Source organism: Pseudophryne corroboree, chromosome 5, assembly GCF_028390025.1.
Source record: "Pseudophryne corroboree isolate aPseCor3 chromosome 5, aPseCor3.hap2, whole genome shotgun sequence".
NCBI lineage: Eukaryota > Metazoa > Chordata > Amphibia > Anura > Myobatrachidae > Pseudophryne > Pseudophryne corroboree.
In genome coordinates, this window is record NC_086448.1 from 290,535,934 (window position 1) to 290,558,003 (window position 22,070).

General features: G+C 43.1%; 2 long non-coding RNA genes across 3 annotated transcripts in view; one reads left to right on the top strand and one right to left on the bottom strand.

Moving 5' to 3' along the window:
• LOC134927647 (uncharacterized) overlaps positions 1-22,070 on the bottom strand; it is an 83,200-nt gene that overhangs the window by 34,856 nt on the left and 26,274 nt on the right. Inside the window, exon 3 of one of the 2 annotated variants that reach the window (XR_010177695.1) lies at positions 8,775-8,955. The exons of the other annotated variant lie outside the window; for it this stretch is intronic. This is a non-coding gene — a long non-coding RNA (uncharacterized LOC134927647). Of the gene's footprint in view, positions 1-8,774; positions 8,956-22,070 lie in introns of those variants that run through there. 2 annotated transcript variants of the gene reach the window in all.
• The window catches only part of LOC134927646 (uncharacterized), an 84,221-nt gene continuing 73,990 nt past the window's right edge, over positions 11,840-22,070 (top strand). The window contains exon 1 of the long non-coding RNA XR_010177693.1: positions 11,840-12,157. This is a non-coding gene — a long non-coding RNA (uncharacterized LOC134927646). The remainder of the gene's footprint in view (positions 12,158-22,070) is intronic.

The window sequence follows — 22,070 nt, forward strand, 5'->3', positions numbered from 1 at the left end:
CATGAATGAGAAAGTTCCCTCCCCTAGACTAGTCTGTGCACTCCCCCAAACTACATAGTACATTGCGAAGAGACACACAGGAGTCTCTGTTTTTTTTCCCTGGGTGCTGTTCGAGATGCTGTCTGCCCAGTTCCTGTATTCATTTGCGTAGAGAGAGAGATATATGGAGCGGAAGATGCATTGAGGGAATAGTATAGTATTGTATGCTGGCCTATAACTGTATGTATTTGATTTAGTTTGTATTAACTGCTTACTGTATAAATTGTAACCATGTAACTATATATATACTGTACATTGTGATATATTGAATACATATCTTTTAATAACAAATATATACATCAATGAGCTTTGGAACTCAGACAATGTGTGTGTGTATTGTTTTCTCTTAAGGGATGTAGTGTTTTGCGACGTACAGCGTACTTTTATCGTATATGGTAATAAGATGCGCCTGGCGTCCACAGTATAAATTATAGCGGGCATTTTAAATATTTGTTAAAAAGCAATTTGGCGTTTACAGATGGGACTGAGTCTGCGATATCACGGTCTTAATGATGCACTGTACATTACAAACACGACGCTGTGGTCAATCAGCAAATGGTGGACGCATTGTGACGCTGACAAATCTCATCCGTGTGTTCTGTTGTGTTATCAGTAAGCCGCTGATATGAAATTCAAGGGACAATGTGTTTCTCATACTATTTAAGATGATACAGCGTATTTTTATTGTTGCAAATCAAAGTTCAAATAAGTCATATTGTGTTTGATTCAGATTGGATTGTTTATCTGTTAAATAGATTTAAAAGTACATTTAAACGTTTCTGCATAGCCTTGATATATATATTTTTTTAAAACTCAGGCCTAAAGTAACTTTGGTGCCAGTGTGGAGTGTGATTTCTTTGTGACAAGGAAGCTGCATGGTCTGTCCTCCATTTTGGACTAACCACATGGCCTGTCCACCATCTTGTGTAAACTTCATGGATGTGGAAGGGGGAGGAGCAGGGGCCATTTTAGGAAAGTCACTTTCTAAATAGCTGATTTTCAGTGTGCTCAGAACAATCAGTTTCCTTTGTCACACCAGCATCATGTATGAGTTACCAATGAATTTATTTAACCCATGCCATAGTCAATTCCAAATAGTTTCAATTGGGCCTAGTGAGAGTAAATGGTGAGATAAATGATTTTTTTTCCTTCTTGTCTGTGAAAAAAAAAAAGAGTTTTGGGTTTTTCTTTCTTTCTTTTCTTCCAAGACTTGTGGAGTATAGCCATTGAAATGCAAATTAACCTGTGTAACCTTTTTTTTTTGTAGTGAACAGCAAATATCTTTGATATGCAAATTAGAGGCAGTGAAAAAGTAAAGTGTCTCATAGGAGGCCAGTAAATGATACATACATATAATATTATTATAATTGTGTGTATATTTATATCAGTGTATGTTCTACAAGATAGCTATCCAATCTGAATCATAGCATTTAAATTATAGGTTATTAGTCATTTTAGATCTGTGTGATACATTTGTTGCTATATAGATAAATTTGAATTAGTGTGTTAAGGGAATAATTATAAAAACACAAAACGCAATTCTAGCCCAGTCATAAAGGGTTACACAGAACAAGTGTGAGTTGTGCTTGTGTGCGATTATAGTTTGTATTGCTCACATTTATAGAGATTGTGTGATTTGTTTTATTGCGGACGCACGATTGTACACGTGGTCCGGACAAAGTACAGGAGAGCGCTCGTGGCATAAAAGGCACGCTGGTCGCGTGTTTACGCAAGGTTGCGTAAGAATACGGACGCTAAGTACAAATTACACGATATTTGTTCAATTAAAGGCGAGATAGTATACATTTAATACAATAGCACATAACTATTCGATTTCAAAAACAGGTTACCTTAAAAATGTAGTTTAAAAACTGTAAGTACCTCTGGGGTAAAGCGGCCGACCTAAGGGAGTAAAAATTTTATGTACAGAAAAGAAAAACAAGGTGTATTTGAGTGAGTGAAAGTGGAGTGAGAGGATTTGAACCCTAGAAATTCGGGTCCCGTGGGTACACCAAGTGAGTGGAGGCTTGGCTGCGTGAGGCGGCTGACTCACATTAATATAGATAGAGATAATATGCAAACTGTGAGGTGATTTGTAGAGAAGCATGATATAGGATTGTGCATTGTGATAGAAATTGTGAATTGAAGTTTAAAAGTTTTGTATTACGCTCCGGCTGAGGTATCGCAGCTTGTGTATTCGATTCCAGTGGTCGTAGGGCGGAGACGTAACAAGTACCTATACGCTGTGCGATTGGACCACATGTTTGTGGGTGCGATACATAGCGCAACTTGATACCCCTTTACGAGCTTTTGCGTAAAATAGCGGTATCATTAGCGTTGTGTAGAGTATACGCAAGCATGATTTGTGTAAGTCAAAAAGGGAAGTTTTCGCTAGTCTCTCTCAGGAACATCGTCAACGGTAGATATTCACTGGAAAAGGTAAGTTACTCCTAAAACTTCCAGTGAATAGAAGCCAGTTAGGGCCTCACTGGATACGCGGTGGTCACTATTGGAGTGAGTCGTAGTACGTCAGCGGAGAAGGAGCGAGTGAAAGCGTTAGGTGTCTTTCACCGTCTACTGTGTTGTGCATTTGGGGATTGCATTTCTAGGCAAAAAGTCCTGGATGGGATCCAATTGCACAAGCAGTGAGCCTTTGGTAGCTAGGGTTCAGGCTGAAGAGTTGGTACTGAGAAGGTCAGAATTGCGGCCGAGAGGGTCAGCGAGGTTTATTATGTGTGAGAAATATGGCTCACACATGGAGGCTTTTTGCAATGAATGGGTACGTATGACTGCTAATGATAGGGTATCATTCCCTAGGATGGGCAGCTTTGAACCAGAGGTACTGCAGAATGTAAGTAGTAGAATATGTCTGATCAAATCTAGAAAACAAAGGGTCAGACATACAAATTGTTTAAACCTGTGGCAGCAAGAGGGGTTGGTGAGTTTGATCCTAAGGTATTGCAGGTGGTATGTCTAACCAAAGTCATATAAGACAAGAATGGAAATATAAGAACTGTTTGAACTTGTAGCAACAATAAACAAGTAGGAAGAAAAAGAGAAAGCAAGTACACCGCCATATGTAGATGTGGAAGCAGTTACGGCCAGCATACAAACTATAGAAAATAATAAAAATATGAAAAATATGACTGTAACCTATATATGTACTAATGAATGTTGAAGTTTTATTTAGGAGGAGAAGGAGACCTGATTGGTTTCAGCCATTTCTCATGCACTCAGAGGAGTATCCAACTGGTAAAAGAAGAGCAGTAGCCTGCGGGGGAAGTGGCTGAGACCAGTGGAACTGGTAAGTATGGTATCATTCGTGTACATATATAGTAAAACCCAAAAATAAAATAAAAATCAAGAAAGTAACATGAGAAATGGAGAAAAACCTGTCCGCACATTAGTATTTGCCAGTAGGAAAGCGGACAGAGACAGGGTAAATCCCCGGGTATTTCTTTTAGTTACCATATAAGAAGTATTCATTCCTAGTAATGCCCCTAGTCAAGATGAGCTCGGAAATGTTTGTTGGACCATGTACAGACCCTTAATACGGGATGAAAAGGATTGAATGAATACTTCGCATGACCTAGAAGCTTGTTAAAATTTTTTTTTTGTCTTTTACAGTAATAGAAAACTCTCCGTCTGGATAAGATCACTTGTAAACACTAAATAGGCAAATGGGAGGTGGCTGTCACTGTGCTAATGGACGGGCTCAATAAGGCATTGAGGGTCAGGGTGCAGACTTATTTGCCAAATTGGAAAGGTGTCACAGTAGCTAATCTTAGAGAGTGCGCTATTGAACATCACAAGAATATTGCTAGGCACAGAGAACAACAGGTGGAGAGATTGAGGATGGTACATATACAGGCACATACAGGAAAGACCCATCAGTCCAAACCCTAGATCCATAATGGTAAGTCAAGGTCAATAATATGTTACACTCGTAGGAAGGAAGGGCATTTTGCCAGAGATTGTTGGAGTAGTAGGACACATAGTCATTATAGACCCCCTAGACAGAAAACACAAGCCACATTATTAAACACATAGACGGGACCAAGGGACATATAGTATGGAATAACAAGCCATATAGAAAACACAGATTCGGCTAATGGGAAGAACAAAATAAATGCAACATTACCCTTTGACAAAACTTGCTGGGGTTAAGATGGAGCCTCTAAACTTTTGCTTCTTTTTCCCAGCAGAAATGGCCCCTGATTAACTTAACAGGAGCTTTGTTAGATATGATATACATATAATGTGCTCCCGCTCAGGAAGTACAAAGTATGTTAGACATCCACGAAGACTAATATTACATTTCACTGTTCTAGATGCATGTCCATCACAGGTAGAGGAAATTATCTCACAGATACCGGGTTCCCTATGAACTTAGGATGGACAGGACACGGGATTGATGGCTGGGATAGTCCCAATAGCGATACAACAAACACAGAATTTTTTTTAAGGGGAGTAGACCAAGTAGAGAGTAACTTCCCCGTAGTGCCCAATCCAGTTGTCAAATTTTAATAAAATCTTCTCCACCTCTACAAACTCATCTGTCACCAACCTCTATTCTGTTTCTCCACAGTTTCCTCTTCATCTTTTGCGTTTACACAGGGTGGTACAATACATGGACCCGATTACAGTTCAAACACTACATGCCTAACTGGTCCTTCAGAGTTCTGCCCGAACCAGTATATCTCACCAGCACGATAACACCAGTATTACTGCAGTGTGACTTGTCATGCACAAAGGGTGGAGGAAGGATGAGAATACTGGTGAAGGGAAATTTTGTATAGACACTGATATGCCTGTTGGTGAATGGCAAACCTGACATTTTTCTTTTTCATTTTCTCCTTCTTTCTCTCCTCTAGAGATGTTTTTTTTTTTTTTTAGTTATGCTCATGGTACTCTTCATTGCAAACACACAACAGTTAAATTAAGATACAAATTTGTGTTCCCTACAGGAAAAGGGGGTCTGGAAGTCAAAGGGGTATGGTTAGGAGTCCCCAGGACTCTGGAGAGGTGGACAAGGTAAGCCAGTGGCCCCCAGAGCATGTCTCCCAAGCTTAGCTGAGGCGGCATATGGTCTGACTCACCTAGGGTAAGAAAGGTATGTGCAAGCTGGTAAGAGCCTACTGGAGTGCACCAGGGTTTTCTTCTCATGCAGGTGAGAAAGCAATGACCTGTCTTACTTGCTTGAGGAAGAATATTGGTAAGGCAATACCAACAGAGCCATCCCATATCCCTCCTGCAGACAGACCTTTTCAGATAATACAAATCGACTTCGTACAGTTAACACCCTTTAGGAATTATTGTTATGTATTGGTGTGCACTGATGTTTTCTCAAACTGGGTAGAGGCATTTCCTGCCGCCACGGATGCTGCTATGTTTACCGCAAAGAAAAATTGCGCAGACATTTGTGTGTAGATATGGTAACCCTAGGAATAGGAGCAAAGCTTGAAATTGGACTATTGTGATCATACAGTAGATACTGCCACTAGTATTATGTAGCACCGGAACCACTCCCAGATCTTCACTTAACGAATCACCCTCTTTGAAATTTGTTTTGGTTTTGGTATTTGTGTCTTTTTGTTTTTTTTGGAAGACAACCTCATGTCATGATTGATCCGCACAATGATCAGAAATATACCAATGAGGTGACAGTAAAGTACCTTATTGAGATGAGCCAGCATTTGAGAACTTGACAAAAGAACTTGAAACTGTTGATTGCTGGTATGCCAAATACTAACTGTCTTGATTGTGAACCAAGAGACTGTGTAATTGTTCTTATGCTCAAGTTGCCTAATAGACAGGTGGGAAGGACCATACCAAGTTTTGTTGACAGCACTATCCCAGTGAAAGTAGCCGAGAGAAAGACTAGGGTCCACGATTCCCATTGCAGGAAAGTCGGTAGTCCGGAAGGAACTCGTAAATGGAGTGAGATCGCAAAAGTATCACCAGAGAGTCTGTTCCGTGAAGACTGAGAGGCGACACTGTTGAACACTACCTGAGCGTACTAAAGGATTGCAGAAAGACCAGTCATTGTAATTGATTTGCTATGGACAAGAGTTGTTTTGTTCTATTTCTCTTTTCTCTCTTTCCCGCTGACAAACATTTTTTTTCAGGACATTCTATTTTTGCGAGGTTTTTCATGAGGAGTCAAGTGTGGGACTGGAACTGGTTCTGGAGGAAGGAGTGATTTCCATATAGGATCCCAGGATTAGCCGATCAGTTTGTTAAAGCCAGAGAAAAATCAAAAGTCTAGTAGTTACGGAGTTCGGAGGTAATGTTATAGGCTATTGTCTGAGAAATACTGTATTTTGGAGTTATTGTGACCCAATATTTGAAGATAAGAGCATCCAGAGATGTCAGTCTAGCAACAAGGTGACAGACATTCCTTGAGTGATTACCACTCACTAGTGGGTAAGGTCTTAAATGGAATGTTGGATGTTCTCACAGGTACCTCTAAGATGAAAAGATGCAGGATTAGTGCCATTTTTTTTAGAGTTAGCTGAGGTACTTGAATTACACGGAAGGGGGAGGGGACTGATGGACAAAGAATATAATATTACTAGACCCCCTAGCCTTAAGATCCACCAGTACCATAGATAAATCCTTGGTATGTTTAAATCTCACCAATTTCAGGAAATTGGGAGGTAATCAGGAACAATCAGACAATGGCTATTCACACATTGCAGATAAAGAGCTCATTAATATATGTGGAAGAAAGGTTTATGAGCGGCTCTCAGCGAACTCCGAAGGTTTATGTTATGTAGGAAGGACACTACTTATAACCCTTGTTCAATGATTAAACAGACCTAGCATATGTTGCAGAAATGGAAACAATGTTCAGAAAATGATAGGAATATGTAGATCATGAAAATTTTATATGTCACTTTCACGATTTGTTTGTGTCTTCTTCATCTACCCAGCAGAACCTCAATCGAATCCGAACATCAGTGTACAAAGACGTAGGTACATGTATGTGTGAAATGTTCATCCAAATCAGACATTATAGGCCAAAGCACTGTCCCAGCATACTCTATAGGTTGAATGTTGTCTCACACTTAACCAGTGGTCCCGTGACCGCCGAGTGCATATAGAGGATGTCTCGTCTTCCTCCCTATCTTCCCCAAATATAGTCAAATGTCTGATTTGTGAAATGAATACATACGTGTGTCAAGGTCACCGATTATTATCTGAAATATTTTTCTTATGTTAATAATTTATGGCAGTTATTGTTTACTGCCAAAGGGTGGACTGTCAAAGTCAAAAATATTACATAGAGAGAACATACAGACTCCATACATATGAGTCACTATGCTTGCAAATACGCGCAGCGAGCACAGCAATATATGGTAACATATGCATTTACACAGACATGCCACATAGATAGATTCAACACATATTTCATACAGCACATAATTTGAACATATCAAGCGCCAGACATCATAATGTTTTAAATGTATTTAATGGAGTAACGTCATGTATGTGTATTATTGGAACGAAGCAAGATGGACATGTCGTATTTGGTATTAAAACAACCATATTTATGTGTATATCAATTTGATGCCCATTATTAAGTTGTAGCTCATTGCAACAAGTAGATATGATTAAATATATGAAAGCTAAAGTCACTCTTATTAGAACAATGGATATTCCAAGCATGTGATGGACAGGAAACTCAGACCAGGCCTTTTGATGTCTTCAAGGCTGAACCTCGTTTGCATATGAATTGACCAGTGACTCATCATGAATGAGAAAGTTCCCTCCCCTAGACTAGTCTGTGCACTCCCCCAAACTACATAGTACATTGCTGAAGAGACACACAGGAGTCTCTGTTCTTTTTCCCTGGGTGCTGTTCGAGATGCTGTCTGCCCAGTTCCTGTATTTATTTGCTGAGAGAGATATATGGAGCGGAAGATGCATTGAGGGAATGATATTGTATGCTGGCCTATAACTGTATGTATTTGATTTAGTTTGTATTAACTGCTTACTGTATAAATTGTAACCATGTAACTATATATATACTGTACATTGTGATATATTGAATACATATCCTTTTAATAACAAATATATACATCAATGAGCTTTGGAACTCAGACAATGTGTGTGTGTATTGTTTTCTCTTAAGTGATGTAGTGTTTTGCGACGTACAGCGCACTTTTATCGTAGGTCCAGATCCGCAGTATAAATTAAAGCGGGCATTTTAAATATTTGTTAGAAAGCAATTTGGCATTTACACTTCCCAACCTGGTACTTTAGAGGTTAAAGGAGAGGAGTTTATCTGTTCTTCTTTGGCTCAGGTAACTGCTGATGTCACTGAAGCCACATTAGACACATTTGTACACTCTTGGTCGTTCTCAAACCCTGGCACATGTAAATTGACATGATTATTTTTCATCATATCCACAGAAATTGCATCCTGACTAAATATAACCATACATATTTTATCTGACTCAGCACAGTGGGGATTCAAAGGGTTATTATTGACAACAGACAAATTAACCTTATCACATACATTGTACATATGTTCCCTTGATAAGTGGGGAAACACCTGGGAAGGAACAGGGTTAAATTGTGACATTTCAGCAGTGACGTCATACTCCGATACATATGCACACCTCATCCTTCCCAAATCACTTTCTAATAATACCAAGAGAGAAAGATTGTACAGTATCCTACACACGTTTGAGGACAGTTTGTAAGTACCTGTTCAAGGCTAGATTCTCCACAGTGCCAAATGAAACAGTGGTGGCCCATGCCTGGCTTCCTCTGACACCTGTATTCTGATCCACCTCCATGAGCAACCGCATCAGTTAATTTCTATTCTTGCCAGAGCCAACAATTCCTCTTTCTTCACACTTTCCTCCTTTATTAACTCCTTATACTCATCTACCATCTTGAATCTCACTTTTGACAAATAAATAGTAAAGATAAATGAGGAAAAGGGAGGGGAAGAAATTATTTGCACTGTATGCCTTTTGAAATATGGTAAGCCTTGAACGTAGTCTCTAGTCAACGAGAATTCTGACCTTCTCATGAATCAAACATAACTAACTCACTAAAACCCCTTTCACACCTCCAATGCCGGATCCCACCCGGGAATTGGAAACAGGTCCTTCTGGTTGTTATCCGGCATTGGAGACTATCTGCTGGCTTCCCGACCGGGTCGGTTGCTGTAGCAGCGGAGGGCAGAGCCGGCAGTGGCTGCGGAACCAGCGCTGGGAGATGAGCTCATCTCTGCGCCACCTCTCCCTATCTAGTTAACGGGTCGACCTGGGAATCCATTTACGCTGCCACTGACCCGGTATTAAACCTGGGAATAACACTGCTTTCGACCCGGGAATTCGGACATGGCCCTTTCACACCGCACACTGACCCGTGTTGACCCGGCAATATGCCGGGTCGATACCAGGTTATTTGTGCGATGTGAAAGGGTTATTAAGTTCTTATAATTAAAATATATTATCTTCCCACTGCTACCACCAATATTTCATTGAAGCAGGTCATCCCCAGATAGGGCCCAGATTTATCAGCACTCACAGTTAATAACACAAGTCAAGAGGCGATCGTGAAGGATTCATTTGGAGCCCTTATTTTCTCCTGCACACGTTTATTAACATTTCACACTTACCTTCACATTGGCATATAGCATGGCCCCACAGGCTTCTAGGTTCATCAAAGAACACAGAGAAATACTCTAGAATTAAATGTAGTTTAATAAAAAATAAAAAAAAGATTTTAAAGGCTTAAAGCAGCCCCTCTCTGTGCACCAGGTCTCATGAGACTCTGCTTGTGCTAAAGATCTTTTTTGCCAGAAGATGTATCTTAGGGGGTCATTCCGACCTGACCGCACGCTGCAGTTGTTCGATGCGCAGCATTTGGGTTGGAACTGCACATGCGCCGGCACCGCAGTGCACTGGCGCATGCCAGACGGCCGCAGGTCATCGTTACCTAGCGATCGCCTCTGCCTGATTGACAGGCAGAAGCGTTCGCTGGGCAGGAGGGGGGCGGCGGCACTGCGGTGTGTAGCTGTCGTTTTCGGGGCGCGGTCCGGCCAACGCAGGCGTGGCCAGACCATGCGGGGGGCGGGCCACAGTGGCTGCGTGACATCACATACAGCCGCTGCGTCCCGAGGCAGCGACGACTAACTCCCGGCCAGCCGCAGGAGCAGTGCCGTTTCTAGCGGCGGGCGAGCCGTGCAACCGCACGGGGCGCCCGCCGCGGCACTTTGTTACTCGTTATCGCCTCTTCCCGAGCGCTCCTGCTCGGGGGGCAGAGTTTCACGGAATGACGCGTTGCGTTGTGACGTCACGACGCAAACGCGTCATTCCGTGAAGCTCCGCCCCCCGAGCAGGAGCGCACGGGGAGAGGCGATAAGGAGAATGCATGGATGGAGGAGGCGGCCGGCGGCGCGAGGGACGTGAGTCGGCGGGACCGAAGAGCGGGAAGACGTCACGTAAGTATTCTCTCTCCCCCTTCCTTCCCCCCCACTTGAAACCTGCCTGCCGCACTGTGTAAAATGGGGACACCTGCCTATGGGGATACCTGCCTGCCGCACTGTGTAAAATGGGGGCACCTGCCTATGGGGATACCTGCCTGCCGCACTGTGTAAAATGGGGGCACCTGCCTATGGGGATATCTGCCTGCCGCACTGTGTAAAATGGGGGCACCTGCCTGCGTAATGTGTAATATGGGAATACCTGCCTGCTGCACTGTGTAAAATGGGGACACCTGCCTGCGTACTGTGTAAAATGGGGACACCTGCCTATGGGGATACCTGCCTGCCGCACTGTGTAAAATGGGGACACCTGCCTATGGAGATACCTGCCTGCCGCACTGTGTAAAATGGGGACTACTGCCTGCGTAATGTGTAATATGGGAATACCTGCCTGCCGCACTGTGTAAAATGGGGCACCTGCCTGCGTAATGTGTAATATGGGAATACCTACCTGCTGCACTGTGTAAAATGGGGGCACCTGCCTGCGTACTGTGTAAAATGGGGATACCTGCCTATGGGGATACCTGCCTGCCGCACTGTGTAAAATGGGGATACCTGCCTGCCGCACTGTGTAAAATGGGGGCACCTGCCTGCGTACTGTGTAAAATGGGGATATCTGCCTACCGTACTGTGTAAAATGGGGATACCTGCCTGCCGCACTGTGTAAAATGGGGATACCTGCTTGCCGCACTGTGTAAAATAGGGATACCTGCCTGCCGCGCTGTGTAAAATGGGGATACCTGCCTGCCGCGCTGTGTAAAATGCGGACACCTGCCTGCCGCGCTGTGTAATATGGGGACACTTGCCTGCTGTAATGTGTAAAAAGGGGATTTCCCCCCCCCCTGTGGTGGGTGGGATATCAGATGAGGCCACGCCCACTTTAATGAGACCACACCCATTTTAATCAGGCCACACGCCCTTGTCGGGAGCGTGCGCGCCTTAGGCGCGCACATGCTTTTTCTTTTTGTGGCTATATGGGGGGGGGGGCACGCAATTTTTTTTAGAGCAAATGGGGGGGGGGGGCACATTTTGAAATCTCGCACTGGGAGCCAAATTGTCTAGAAACGGCCCTGCGCAGGAGCTGTGCTGGCTGGGAGTTACTCTTCAAGTACAAAAGCATCCCCGCTGTGCGATGCTTTTGTACTTGTGCGCGGGGGGGGGGGGGGGACTGACATGCGGGGCGGACTAGCCCTGTGCTGGGAGTTCCCCTGCATGTCTGGGAAGATGATCGTAGCTGTGCTAAATTTAGCACAGCTACGATCTGTGGTGTATATAGTTCCCATTGCTGTATATGTGTTCTGGTGGAAGGTTACAACGGATCTTATTTTGTATTTGTATTAGTTGGTGTATGAATCTATTTCTGTGTTCTTTAGTTTCCTGTTCTTCTCCAGTAAAGAAGCATGCAACACTCCCTGTGTCCTGGTTACATTAAATACTCTTATTGAAATATAAGTAACAGATTTAACACTGGCGACGAGGATTAAACTGTTCTTCAGCATGGCTCCAGGTATCAGTGGAGCACCAGTGGGCTGACACAGCACAATTGTGGGGTGCAAACAGGAACAACTCATTCAGACTGCCAGCAGCACCTAACTTGAAAAAAAGGAGCACGTGAGTTATATATTAATTTTCTAAGGAAGGGAGGACTAAGTGTAAAGAAAAGATATCAGGATATATTGGCACAAAAGCTGCATTTGATGGTACTATAGAGGACTGGGCTACATATATTAAGAGAGTGGAGTTGTATTGTGTTAACGCAGTGCAAGGAGACAGGAAGGTTCCAGTATTACTCAGCGTAATGGGTGCCCAAACATACAGTCTGCTGAGGAGTTTAATAGCACCTGAGAAGCCAGCCAACAAGTCTTTTACTGACATTGTGGACATTTTACAAAAGCACTTAAACCCCAAACCATTAGTGATTGCTGAAAGATTCAGGTTTCACAGAAGGAATCAATGTGAAAGTGAAAGCATTTCTAAATACATTGCAGAGCTGCGGAAGTTATCTGAACATTGGCCCTCATTCCGAGTTGTTCGCTCAGTAATTTTCTTCGCATCGCATCGATTTTCCGCCATCTGCGCATGCGCAATGTTCGCACTGCGACTGCACCAAGTAAATATGCTAAGAAGTTTGGTATTTTACTCACGGCATTACGAGGTTTTTTCTTCGTTCTGCTGATTGTAGTGTGATTGACAGGAAGTGGGTGTTTCTGGGCGGAAACTGGCCGTTTTATGGGAGTGTGTGAAAAAACGTTGCCGTTTCTGGGAAAAACGCGGGAGTGGCTGGAGAAACGGGGGAGTGTCTGGGCGAACGCTGGGTGTGTTTGTGACATCAAACCAGGAACGAAACTGACTGAACTGATCGCAGTAGCAGAGTAAGTCTCGAGCTACTCAGAAACTGCTTAGAAATTTCTATTCGCAATTTTGAGAACCTTTCGTTCGCAATTTTGCTAAGCTAAGATTCACTCCCAGTAGGCGGCAGCTTAGCGTGTGCAATGCTGCTAAAAGCAGCTTGCGAGCGAACAACTCGGAATGAGGGCCATTGTGCATTTGGAGCAGGGTTATCAGATGCTCTAAGAGACCGTTTAGTTTGTGGGATGAAAAGTGCAAGTACACAAAAGAAATTGCTGGCTGAGCCTGACCTGACCTTAGAGCGAGCACTGGCCATAGCTATTTCACTGGAGACTGCAACCAGGGATGCATCAGAATTGCAGCAAAAGGCACCAGAATGTACTCCCAATCCAGTTCATTTGTATCAGAGACAGTCCTGTGTTTGCTGTGGGAAGTCCTCACATGATACCAGTCAGTGCTGGTTTAAAGACAAAGGGGTAAATTTACTAAGGTGTGAGTTTTTTTTAGAACTAGTGATGTTGCCCATAGCAACCAATCAGATTCTACTTAACATTTATCAAGCTGCTTCTAGAAGATAATAGATAGAATCTGATTGGTTGCTATAGGCAACATCACCAGTTCTAAAAAACTCCCACCTTAGTAAATTTACCCCAAAGTGTGTAGAAAATGTAAGAAAAGAGGCCATATTGAAAGGGTCTGCCAGTCAGGGAAAACACCAAACCGCTCGCAAGTATCCAAAGTTCCCGGGAGAAAATATACAACATCCCAGGTACATAAAGTAGCCGACAATTAATCAGACTCTACTGATAGTACTGGTACAGAAAAAGGGTTATGCAGCCTAGAGATGCACTCCAAGACGGCAAAAGAGCGTCAAGTGATTTGGGTCACTTTGGAAGTAGCAGGTATTGACTTAAAAATGGAATTAGACACAGGCTCTGCTCTGTCAGTGCTAAATGCAAGTGATTACAAACACCTGTTTGCTGCTATTCCTTTAAAGAAAACATCCGTAAAACTCTGCACATATACGGGTGAACTGGTGTCCCCATTGGGAAAAATAAAAGTTTATGTGAAATACAAAGGCAATACCCATAAGCTGTATTTGTACATACTTCCACATGGTGGACCGGCATTATTGGGCCGCGAATGGATAAGGAAAATCCAACTTGACTGGCATTCCATTCACAGGCTACAATCTACTGCATCTGATGTATCCAACAATGACGCAGCTATTAAGGAACTTTCTAAATTGTTAGCTGCCGCACAACCCATTTTCCAACCAGGGATAGGCACGTTAAAGGACATTAAGGCCAGTATAGAGTTGGATCCACATGCCGTTCCAAAGTTTTGTAAAGCTTGCACAGTACCTTATGCCATCCGACCAGCGGTTGAGGAGGAACTACGGAAACTGGAAGACTATGGTATACTCTCCCCAGTGGAATGGAGTGAATGGGCTACGCCCATAGTTCCGATAGTAAAGAAAGACAAAATGGGAAGTATCCGTATTTGCGGAGATTTCAAAATGACAATAAATCCAGTACTACAGACTGTGCAGTATCCTTTGCCTAAAATAGAGGACATCTTTGCAGCTCTCTCAGGGGGCGACCGCTTCTCCAAAATTTACCTAGCTCAAGCGTACTTGCAAATGGAAATTGAGGAGGCATCTAAGAAATATTTAACCATCAATACTCACAAAGGTTTATTACAATATAACCGTCTGGTATTTGGACTTTCTTCTACCCCTGCATTATGGCAGAGAGCAATGAATCAAGTCCTACAAGGAATACCAGGTACGCAATGTTACCTGGATGATATAATTGTAACAGGCAAAGATGATGTGGACCACTTAAATAATCTGGAAAAAGTATTAACCCGACAACAGGAATATGGACTCAGAGTAAATAAAGATAAATGTGCATTTTTCTAAGAAAGCATTTCATATTGTGGACATGTGATTGATAGAGAAGGCCTGCACAAATCAAATGATTAAATTGAGGCAGTACTACAAGCATCCCAGCCACAGTCTGTGTCACAACTGAGATCTTACCTGGGCCTAGTTAATTATTATCACAAGTTCTTACCAGACCTCTCCACAGTAATACACCCGCTAAATGCCCTACTACAGAAAAATGCACGATGGAAGTGGACAAAAGACTGTGAGAAACCATTCTCAGAAACAAAAAGATTGATTACATCTGATAAAGTCCTTACTCATTTTGATCCGAAACTACCCATCAGGCTGGCGTGTGATGCTTCACCGTACGGCATTGGAGCAGTGTTATCACATCAACTGAGAGATGGTAGCGAGAAGCCAATAGAGTTTGCTTCACGGTCTTTGACAGTGGCAGAGAAGAATTATGCGCAAATTGACCGAGAGGCCTTAAGTTTAGTATGGGGAGTGAAGAAATTTCATCAATTTTTGTATGGGCAAAGGTTTACATTAATTACGGATCATCAACCACTGGTATCAATTTTTAACCCCCACAAGGGAGTCCCAGCCATGACTGCAGCTCGGCTTCAATGTTGGTTATTATTCCTGGGTGCTCATACATATGACATTAAGTTTAAAGGAACAAAACTACATGGCAACGCTGATGGTCTATCACATTCTCCCATGCCCCAAAGTGAGGAGGACAGTGATGGAGACCCCCTGGAAGTGTATCACAATATGTTGATGGAACAGCTACCTATTACCAATGCCACGATCAATCGGGAAACAAGGAAAGACCCGGTACTATCAAAAGTAATGGACTTAACTCTCAAAGGTTGGCCTAAACATGGCGATGCTCAATATTATGGGTTTTCGGGCAGGAGAGATCAGCTTTCTGTCTGTCAAGGAACTCTATTGTGTGGGTCACGAGTGGTAATACCACCTAAACTGCGAAACAGAGTTTTGGAAAATTTGCATGAGGGTCACCTAGGCACAGTAAAAATGAAGAATTTTGCTAGAAGCTATGTATGGTGGCCAGGAATCGATGGTCAAATTGAAACTTTGACAAAAGGGTGTGAAGGATGTCAAAGAGTTCAAAATGCACCACCTTTAGCCCCGTTACACCCCTGGGAATGGCCTTCATCTCCATGGCAGCAGGTACATATTGACTTTGCTGGTCCATTCATGGATTGTATGTTTCTTATTGCAGTGGACGCTCATTCAAAATGGCCAGAGGTAATAAAGATGAAATCCACTACTTCTGAGAAAACAATTGCTGTGCTGCGAACCATCTTTGCTAGAAATGGTCTACCGGAGCAAGTGTGCAGTGACAATGGGCCACAGTTTGTGTCCATGGAATTCAAAAAGTTCATGCAAGACAATGGAATTAAACATTTTACATCAGCTCCACACCATCCAGCCACTAACGGTTTGGCTGAGAGATTTGTCCAAACATTCAAAAAAGCTATCAAGTCCATGCACCATGAACATCTAACTTTGCAACACAAGATTGACAACTTCTTGTTTATATATCGTAGGACTGAGCACTCCACTACCGGTCAGCCTCCTGCGGTGCTATTTATGCAACGGAACTTACGGTCTCAGTGGGACTTGATAAAACCGGATGTAAGGCGGAAGGTACATAACAAACAGTTTCAATCAGTTTATCAGAAACCTACTCGGTTCTTCCACATTGGCCAAGAGGTTCTGGTCTGTGATTATAGAGGAGACAAATGGCAACCGGGAATAGTTTCTTCCAAATCCGGCCCTCTGATGTACGTGATTGAAGTTGGAGGAGGATTGTGGCGTCGCCACATTGATCAAATCATTGAGGCTCGGAGGCAAACTGACTGTACGTCGACAGTTGGACATAGTCAAGCCAGTGATGTGGGGGTTTATGTATACCCCTCTGGAACTGATACAGAGACTGTTCCTGACACTGTGGAGGAAATGTACCCCTCTGGGTCAGATACAGAGACTGTTCCCAAACCTGCTATGGAGTCACCTGAACATGAGGTTCCCTTAGTAACAACTGATCCTGAACCTTCTAGTGTGATTTCTGTGGAGCAGCCAGTCACTCTGGGAGTTAAACATCGGTATCCAGACAGAGATCGTAAGGCACCTCAAAGGCTTGATTTGTAGCCTTCTGGGGTAACATATACATTGCTTAGTGCTAACATTTTCATGTCTGCATTTATCTAAGTTGGGAGGAGTGTGGTGTATATAGTTCCCATTGCTGTATGTGTGTTCTGGTGGAAGGTTACAACGGATCTTATTTTGTATTTGTATTAGTTGGTGTATGAATCTATTTCTGTGTTCTTTAGTTTCCTGTTCTTCTCCAGTAAAGTAGCATGCAACACTCCCTGTGTCCTGGTTACATTAAATACTCTTATTGAAATATAAGTAACAGATTTAACATGATCAACTCGGAAAGACGCCTTTTATTGCTTTGTGATATAACTAGAGCACACCAGGAGACTGCGCTGATTAATTTGATATGTGACACTTGTAAATCTGTGTGCGACTGAGTCTCTGAATCTGTATGTGCAGCCTCAACTCTTTTCCATTGCGCTTCATATACAGACTCAGTCACACCAAGCTGTACATACAGTATGTCACATATCAGCTTAATCAGCAAAGTCTCCTTGTGTGTCCTAGTCGCATTGCATTGCGACTAAGATGCACTTTTGGGCAAAAAAAGACTCTCAGCACAAGCAGAGTCACAAGAGACCTGTTGGCTCACTCCTGTTAAACATCTATTGATGCATGGTGTATTGAGGTTAAATGAGTGAGGACACTTCTGTACAAAAATTATTACTAAAAGACACACAGAATATAGATATGCAAATTTAGATCCAAGAAAAAAAAGGGAATAAAAATCAGAAATTAAAAACATTTACAATAGAGGAATTATGAACTTCCGCTGTAGAAGAGATTACAAGAAGTTATTGTTTTGATGTATCTCAGTCATGCAGCTTCTCCTCACAAAATGGACTCAGAACATTGCTCTTCACGTATTTTAACCCTGAGAAAAGCAGCTGGCAGACCCTCTTTTCTCAGGCTTCTATAAAAGATGCAAATGACCTACGGTACACCAATTTTTTTTTGTCCTAAAATCAGGTTTCAAGGACAAGAGATTGAGGATTGTAACCACTATTTCAGGGAATCCCTGGCAACAGTGTCAAATAACTTGTCCCATAGGAAGTGGTTTACCTTATTATTACTTCTGGGATTGCTTGCCTACAGGTCTATCACATCCAGGACCAGAGGCGTAACTAAGGGGGGTCGAGCAGGGTAATCTGTATCTGGCACTGTGCGGCAATGTGTATCTGGCACTGTGGGGCAACGTGTATCTGGCACTGTGGGGCAACGTGTATCTGGCACTATGGGGTAATATGTATCTGGCACTGTTGGGTAATATGTATCTGGCACTGTTGGGTAATATGTATCTGGCACTGTGGGGCAATGTGTTTCTGGCACTGTGGGGCAATGTGTTTCTGGCACTGTGGGGCAACGTGCATCTGGCAATTTGGGGTAATATGTATCTGGCACTGTGGGGTTATGTGTATCTGGTACTGTGGGGCAATGTGTATCTGGCACTGTGGGGCAATGTGTATCTGGCACTGTGGGGCAATGTGTATCTGGCACTGTGGGGCAATGTGTATCTGGCACTTTGGGGCAATGTGTATCTGGCACTGTGGGGCAATGTGTATCTGGCACTGTGGGGCAATGTGTATCTGGCACTGTGGGGCAATGTGTATCTGGCACTGTGGGGTAATATGCATCTGGCACTGTGGGGTTATGTGTATCTGGCACTGTGGGGCAATTTGTATCTAGCAATGTGGGGCAATATGCGTCTGGCACTGTGGGGTAATATGTATCCAGCACTGTGCGGTAATCTGTATCTGGCACTGTGTGTACTGTGTAAAAAGGGGACTCTGCCTGTGTACTGTGTAAAAAGGGGACTCTACTGCAGTAATGTGCAAAAATTGAATGATAGTGTGCTGAGAGATGACACAAGGGATAGGTGATACCGGCCTTTGGAAGAAGACGCCCTGCTGGCGTTGAAACGCGTTAGGATACAGGTGCTTATTGTTGCTAACTTCACTTGGAGCCTCATCCAGCTTTACTCTGTGCGGGAGATCAGCTATCTTCTTAAATATTGCTACTACGGTATACCACTGATTACGGACCAGCCGCCGCCTGAGTGTTCATCCACCTTGTATACACACTGGCAATTGCAGGGAGGCTCAATCGGAGCTGCCCGTGGGAGCACAGGTCAGCCGCCTGCTGTTGAGAGCCCATACATTGTACCACGCAAGGTAACAGCCAACCGTCAGGATACTGCAGCCGCGTGTCAGCTATACACAGCCGCATTTCATCCAGTCCGGCGGTCACTTCAGGTACGGATTTCCACTCCCCATGCAGGAGCCATCGGCTGACCGCAGCAACATTGCTCCGGGCTCTCCCCCTTGTCACAGCGGCCAGTGGTTTACCAATTATGCATTTGCTCACAGCATCAACTACATAAGTTTCTATTTTATGTTATAAAAGTCCGGTCTACTACAGGATCATTGGATTAAGCTTACAGTTATCAATGATCAGGACTGTTCGGTATTCATGTGGACCAAGTGAGTTTATGTATGTCAACACAGACTTTTTATTTTTTATTTATTTTTTCTTTTAACAGATAATATTCATTTCTGTTGGTAATATTCTATTTAAAGTGATATCCCTGGGGTCATAAGCTCTGGAATAGTACTCATTTGTACTTCTGTTATAAAATTAGCAGTAGGTCTACAGTTATAGAGATGTCATTCTAAAGTGTGTATTTTACTCCCGGGAGAATTGTTGTTATCATAATACATTTTATGCATTAAAATAAATGCTTTTTTATTTGATTGTCTAGCGCAACTTGGTAATTTTTTCTATCTATAGGTGATAGTGTGCTGAAAGACGACACAAGGGGGAAGGGGGAGGTGATAGTGTGCTGAGAGACGACAAAAGGGGGAGGTGATAGTCATGTTGACACGCCCCATTTCAGTGGCCACGCCCCTTCTGGTATGTGACCACGCCCTTTTACTGTGTGGCTATGCCCATTTTTAGGCGGGTGCCTGTTGCGTGCGCACATACTTTTTTTGGGTGTATATATTTCTTTTGGGGGGTGGGGGCGCCACTCTTCATCTTGCCCTGGGCTGCAAAAACCCTAGTTATGCCTCTGCCCAGGACAAAAGATGACTCATAAAGGAGATCTGTTTTTTGGGATCTAAAGATACAGAATTTGCTTCCAGGGGTCATGCTGTGAGGAGTACATAATCTCTTACTAAAGGGGGGTACACCAGAGGCGTCACTTACGCCTTGTACACCCTGTGCGGCACTGCCAGAAAAAAGGGTGGGGCTTCATGGGAGGGCCGGGGCTTTGCTTGCCTACCCCCGTTTTTTGTCACTCAGGGGGTTTCGGGAGGTGCGTGCAAAGAGTAAATAATGCAGTGAATGACACTGACTACTGTCGTCATCGCATGTAGAACTTTTACATACTTAACCTACTTTTCATTTCTCTCCAGAGGGGAGATGCAGGAGACAGCTGATGCGGCAATGCTGGGTGCTTTGCCTCATTAGATACCACCTCTTGTTACATAATGCAGGTCTCCAAAGAGGTTGCCGGACAAAAGTAACACATTTCTCATAGAATTATGTGATATAGGCAGTAGAGATGAGCAGGTTCGGTTCGTTGAGATCCGAACCCCCCCGAACTTCACCTATTTTACTCAGGTCCGAGGCAGCCTTGGATCTTCCCGCCTTGCTCGGTTAACCCGAACGCGGCCGAACGTCATCATCCCGCTGTCGGATTCTTGCAAGATTCGTATTCTATATAAAGAGCCGCGTGTCTCCGCCATTTTCACTCGTGCATTGGAGATTGAACGGAGAGGACGTGGCTACGTTCTCTGCCTGAAAAGCTCCATATCTGTGCTCAGTGTGCTGCAAATATCTGTGCTCAGTGTGCTGCAAATATCTGTGCTCAGTGTGCTGCATTTTGGTGACCAACAGTATATAGTTGTACAGTACAGTAGACCATTGCTGTATCTTGCAGCTCTGTGTCACTGCAAGTATCCATTCCATATATGTGCTGCATTTTTGTGAGCAGTATATATAGTAGTACAGTGCAGCATTTTGGTGACCAACAGTATATAGTTGTACAGTACAGTAGACCATTGCTGTATCTTGCAGCTCTGTGTCCCTGCAAGTATCCATTCCATATCTGTGCTGCATTTTTGTGAGCAGTATATATAGTAGTACAGTGCAGCATTTTGGTGACCAACAGTATATAGTTGTACAGTACAGTAGGCCATTGCTGTATCTTGCAGCTCCGTGTCACTTCAAGTATCCATATCTGTGCTGCATTGTTGTGAGCAGTATATAGTAGTACAGTGCAGCATTGTGGTGACCAGTATACTACAGTACAATAGTCCAGTGCTGTTCTCGCTGCTCAGTGTAAGTTCTCCGTAGTATCATCAGTGCTCAGTAAAATCAGTGCTCAGTATAATCAGTGATTGATCAGTATAATCAGTGCGCTGTTAGACGTGTGCCCGTTTTCCGCCATTAGTGCATTGGGATTTAGACAATTGATGAAGTTATTGTGTCCCTGGTACAAAATCCCATCTAGATTCCACTTCATTAGGCAGGCGATAGCGAGATTTTACCAATTAATATCAGTGATTTATAATTAATTATTAATTACAGTGATCTTGCCAAATGATTCCAGTGATTTTGTCATTTTCTTCCAGTGATTTGGACCAATAATACCATTGATTAGAACGAATAATTCCTGTGATTTTGTCATTTTCTTCCAGTGATTTGGACCAATAATACCATTGATTAGAACGAATAATCCTGTGATTTTGTCATTTTCTTCCAGTGATTTGGACCAATAATACCATTGATTAGAACGAATAATTCCTGTGATTTTGTCATTTTCTTCCAGTGATTTGGACCAATAATACCATTGATTAGGACGAATAATTCCTGTGATTTTGTCATTTTCTTCCAGTGATTTGGACCAATAATACCATTGATTAGAACGAATAATTCCTGTGATTTTGTCATTTTCTTCCAGTGATTTGGACCAATAATACCATTGATTAGAACAAATAATTCCTGTGATTTTGTCATTTTCTTCCAGTGATTTGAACCAATAATACCATTGATTGAACGAATAATTCCTGTGATATTGAGGTGTTTGGGTCGCTT